The sequence below is a fragment of the Hyperoodon ampullatus genome, assembly GCF_949752795.1.
Source record: "Hyperoodon ampullatus genome assembly, chromosome: 17".
Lineage (NCBI taxonomy): Eukaryota > Metazoa > Chordata > Mammalia > Artiodactyla > Ziphiidae > Hyperoodon > Hyperoodon ampullatus.
This window is the reverse complement of record NC_136930.1, coordinates 35147213-35153217: the sequence shown is the minus strand read 5'-3', so window position 1 is coordinate 35153217 and position 6005 is coordinate 35147213.

Genomic DNA, 6005 nt, shown 5'->3' with positions numbered 1-6005 from the left:
TGATGTGGGTCTCTTGTAGACAACATATGTATGGGTCTTGTTTTTGTATCCATTGAGGCAGTCTGTGTATTTTTGTTGGAGCATTTAATCCATTTACATTCAATGTAATTATTGATATGTATGTTCCTATTACCATTTTCTTAATTGATTTGTGTTTGTTTTTGTGGGTCCTTTTCTTCTCTTGTGTTTCCTGCCTTGAGAATTTCCTGTAGTATTTGTTGTAAAGCTGGTTTGGTGGTGCTGAATTCCCTTAGCTTTTGCTTCTCTGTAAAGCTTTTGATTTTTCCATTGAATCTGAATGAGATCCTCACTGGGTAGAGTAAACTTGGTTGTAGGTTTTTCCCTTTCATCACTTTAAATATATCCTTCCACTCCCTTCTGGCCTGCAGAGTTTCTGCTGAAAAATCAGCTGATAACCTTATGGGGATTCCCTTGTATATTATTTGCTTTTCCCTTGCTGCTTTTAATATTTTTTATTTGACTTAAATTTTGTTAGTTTGATTAATATGTGTCTTGGTGTATTTCTCCTAGGATTTATCCTGTATGGGACTCTCTGGACTTCCTGGACTTGGGTGGTTATTTCCTTTCACATGTTAGGGAAGTTTTTGAATATAATATTTTCAGATATTTAAAAATATTTTTCAAATATTTTCTCAGGCCCTTTTTCTTTCTCTTCTTATTCTAGGACCCCTATAATTCAAATGTTAGTGCATTTAATGTCTCAGTGGTCTCCAAGACTGTCCTCAATTCTTTTCATTCTTTTTTCTTTATTCTCCTCCTCAGCAATTATTTCCACCATTCTATCTTCCAGTTCACTTATTTGCTGTTCTGCCTCAGTTATTCTACTATTGATTCCTTCTAGTGTATTTTTCATTTCAGTTATTGTGTTGTTCATCACTCTTTGTTTATTTTTTAGTTCTTGTAGGTGTTTGTTAAACTTTTCTTTTATTTACTCGATCCGTGCCTCCATTCTATTTCCAAAATTTTGGATCATGTTTACTATCATTACTCTGAATTCTTTTTCTGGTAGGTTGCCTATTTTCTCTTTTTTTATTTGGTCTTGTAGGTTTTACTTTGCTCCTTTGTCTGTAACATATTTTTTTTACTTGGGTGTTGCTCTGTTGCTGTCTTACTGGTTGTTTGTCCTGAGTTGTCCAGCACTGGAGTTTGCAGGCAGTTGGGTAGAGCTGGGCCTTGGTGCTGAGTTGAGAACCTCTGGGAGACCTCACTCTGTTTAATATTCCCTGGGGTCTGAGTTTCTCTGTTAGTCCAGTGGTTTGGACTTGGCACTCCCACCACAGGAGCTCAGGCCTGACCCCTGGCCTGGGAACCAAGATTCCACAAGTTGTGCAGTGTGACAAAAGAAAAAAAAAAGGACAGTACAATAACAAAGAATAAAACATGAAATAAAAATAGAAAATATCTTAGGAAAAATAAAAATATAGGTGAAACAACTACAACAAGGTAAAACAGAACAATAACAGAAAAAAGAAAAAAGAAAAAAAGGGGGAGAACAAGCCAAAAGGAGGAGAACAATAATAAAATATCAATAAAATAAAATTAGAAAAATATAAATTTATTAGAAAAAATAAAGATATAAATGAATCAAAAACAACAAAGTAAAACAGAACCACAACCTAAAAAAACCCCAGAAAGGTCAGAAAGGCTTTGGCTGTGGGGCCAGGACTTAGGCGGTGGTGGGGCTAAAGTTGGATGGGGTTTAAGGTGGAGGCGGGGCCTAGACTCAGGACCCACGTGGCCAGAAAAGGCCTTGGGAGCAGGGCCTAAGCGGGGGTGACATTAAACATAGTGCAGCTGGGAAAGGCAGCAAGGCTGGAGGGGGGCCTGGAGTGTGGAGCTTGGAGGTAAGCACCTGGGTTGGACTGTGGAGACAAGGCTTAGGCTCAGTTCAGCAGGAGGGAGCATTGGAGGGCAGAGGATTAGGCCTGGGACCTCAGTAGGCTCCCCGGGGCCCAAGTGGGTAGGGGAAACAATGGCTTCATTCCCTTCCAATTCTCCCCTCTCCCGAGGGCCTAACCCATCCCCGTTGATCCCCTAACCATGGGTGGGCCCCTCTGGGCATGAAAACCCATCACTTCCCTCAGCTGACCCTCAGAGGCGCCAGTCCCATCTTGTCAGCGTTTACTTTTCCTCCCCCATTACTCCTTCAGGACTCACGTGGCTGGAGGGGGCCTCTCTGGGCAGAGAATCAGGTCCACGACCTCATCAGGCTCCCTTGGGCCCAATTAGGCAGAGGAACACTGGCCTCATTCCCTTCTGATCCTCCACCCTCCCAAGGGACCTTCCATCTCCATTGGCCTGTTGATCCCCTAACCATGGGTGGGACCCTCCAGGTGTGGGAACCCCTCTCCTCCCTCAGCAACACCTCAGGGGTGCTGGTCCTGTCCTACCTCTACTTCTCATCCCCTATCTCCCGCCACTTCCTACCCAGTTGTTTGGGGATTCCTTCCATCCCCTCAGGTGTCTGTGGTCCTCCACTAGCGCCTGGTAGGTGGCTTAGTTGTGCGGAGAAGCGAACTCTGCATCCTCCTAGTCCACCATCTTGACCCTGTCCCCTCTTTTCACTTTCTTAATAGTGTCCTTTGGAGCACAGAAGTTTTTAATTTTGATGATTTACAGTTTATTTTTTTTCTTGTTGTTTGTGCTGTTGGCATGACATCTAAGAAACCATTGCTTAATCCAAGTTTACAAAGATTTACACCTAAATTTCATTCTAATATTTTTATAGCATTTACCTCTTAGGCTTAATTCTTCAATCCAGATTGAGTTAATTTTTATATATGGTATAAGGTAAGGGTCCAACTTCATTGTTCTTCATGTGAATATCTAGCAGTCCTAGCACCATTTGTTGAAAAAACTATTATCTTGTCATATTTGTCAGAAATCAATTGGCTGTAAATGTGAAGGTGTACTTCTGGACTCTCAATTATATTCCATTGTTCTATATGTTTATTCTTAAGCTAGTACCATTTTTTTTTTTGCTTACCATAGCTTTCTAGTAAGTTTTGAAATTGGGAGGGAAATGCAAACCCTCTAACACTGTTCTTCCTTTTCAAGATTTTTTGGCTATTCTGGTTCTTTTGCATTTACACATAAATTTTAGAATAAATTTGCTAGTTTATCAATTTGTGGAGTATTGCCATCTTAACAATATTAAGCTTTCCAATCCATGAACATGGTATGTCTTTCTATTGATTTAGATCTTGAATTTCTTTCCACATTTGTAGTTTTCAGTGTATAACTTCTTCACTTATTTGGTTGAATTTATTCTTAAGTATTTCATTACTTTGCTGAATTGGTTTATTAGTAGTTAGTTCTATTTTTACAATAAGCTTTCAATGGCATATTTAAGACTTAAGTTTGGGTTGCATTCTCAATACTTTTTGACAAGATTAGAGACTTCCTGACTTACAGAAAAACATGGTCTGAAACACAAAAACTTTATCATTTCTTTTTAAAGTAAATTAATACTATGGCGGAATAGCAAACAATGCAATTCATTTTGTGGCACTAAATTTCCATTATTTTGTATACTAGGTTTAAAATCTAGATCTTGGGCTTCTCTGGTGGCACAGTGATTGAGAGTCCACCTGCTGACACAGGGGACACTGGTTCGTGCCCCGGTCTGGGAAGATTGTACGTGCCGCGGAGTGGCTAGGCCTGTGAGCCATAGCCACTGAACCTGCGTGTCCAGATCCTGTGCTCCACAATGGGAGAGGCCACAACAGTGAGATGCTCATGTACCACACAAAAAAAAAAAGTCTAGATATGAACTTAAGAAAATAATAAGTTAGGTGCATGAAAAATTTTAAATCATTCTTTCTCAAAATGAAGTCTCCAGACCAGCAGAATGTACTAGCATCACTTGGAAAATTGTTAGACACTCTTGTGTCCCACTTCAGACTTACTGAATCAAAAGCTCTGGGGTTAGTTAGGGCCCAGCAATCTGTGTTTCAACAGGCCCTGATGCATATTAAAGTTTGAAAACCACTGCACAAGTCACCCTTTCTTTAGTCTGTACATAAAAATCATCTGAAAAACTTAAAAAAAAATTCCTGGTTTCCATTTCAGATATAATGAATCAGAATTTTGGGGGTTGGGGCCTAAGAATCTATATTTTTAAAATGCACCCTAAGTAAATCTGATGTGCGGGTTTGTGATCCACTGCTTCAAATAATGGTATACCCTCATATTTAGAGGGGTTTCCGGGAAGTTCTGAAGCTGGTGAAAAAAAAATAGTGAACTTGTTATAATTTTAGGTATCATATTTTAATCTTGGTAACGAAAAAAGCTAGATATATTTATATCTTGTTAATTTTGTAACTTCTTTTAATGAAAAACTATTTCAAATAATTTTGTTGACAATTTAATTAATTGTTGCAAAACGTTTTCCTCCTTACCTGAAATCAGGGGTTGGTAAACTTTTTCTATAAAGGTCCAAATAGTAAATATTTTAGTCTTTAAATTTATACATAAGATAAAATACATGGCACCCAGTTAAATTTGAATTTCAAATGAACCACAAATAATTTTTTGTATAAATATATCCACATTACTGCACAGATCATACTTATAATAAAATTATTTGTGGTTTATCTGAAATTCAAATTTGACTGAGCTTCTTGTATTTTTATTTACTAAAATACAAATCTGGCAACCTTATCCCTTTGGTCTCTAACTCTGTTGCAACTACTCAACTTTGACACTATGGTGTGCAAACAGCCATAGACAGTATGTAAGCAAATGGGCATACATTGTGGTATTCCAATAAAACTTTGTTTACAAATATATGTACAGTGCATGGATGGAGTCCCTGCCCATATTAATGAGCACATGTGGTGTGGCCTTGTTTAATCCATCTCTTCCTGCTCCCACCTAACCCTGAATGTTAAATGTATCTTGTCATACTGCACTGATTACTGAAGCTTTATAGTTAAGTCTTGGACTCAGGTAGTGTGAATCATTAAACTTTGGGGTTAAAAAATTATTTTGGTTATTCTATGTCCTCTGCTTTTTCATATAAATAGTAGGATCATATTTTCAGTTTCTACAAAAGCCTTCTGGGTTTTTGATTGGAATTTCATTGACTCTATCGATCAGTTTGGGGAGAATTGGCATCTTTATAAACATTGATCCTTCTAAACCATGGACACCATATATTTTTTAATTCCTCTCACCAATGTTTTGTAGTTTTAACATACAAATTTTGTTAGATTTAACATACAAATTTTTTAGATTTATTTCTAGTTTATTTTTTGGATGCTCTTTTAAATAGTACTTTAAACATTTCAACATGCAATTTTTCAGTGCTTGAATATAAAAATACAACTGATATTTGAAGATTGACCTTATATCTTGAGAGCTTGCTAAACTTACTCATTAGATCCAGTGGTCTTTCTTTCTTTCTTTCTTTCTTTCTTTCTTTCTTTCCTTCTTTTTTCTTTTTTTGTAAATCTTTGGTATTTTCTACATAGACAATCATTCTTCTTAAAATTTTTTTTAAAAGTTTTATTTCTCTTTCCAATTTTTAAAATTATTTTTCTTCCCTTGTTGCACTGGTTATGATTTCCCATATAATGTTAAAAAGGGGTGATCAGAGCATAAAGCATTTCAAAATGTTTTATCTACCATTACATGTTATGTGGAAGTGTGGGAGAAAGGCTTTAAGATATAAAATTATGATATACTTATTTTGTAATCATCAGAAAAAATCAATTAACAATTTTAAAGAGAAAATAATAGATTGTACAAAGTTTTACACCAGCATTTGACAACAGAAATAGGAGGAATGGGAGGATATAGGAGATCACTCTATCCAACTCTCTTATTATACAGACTGTGATACTGATGATCTAAGTTGAAGTGACTGGCAAATTTTAGTATAATAATCAGATCTTGAGACTCTTAGCCACATTCTCTTTCCCTTGAAAGATAATTTCTTAAGAAATGATGACATCTCCATAGCCATTGATTTAAGTTTTAAT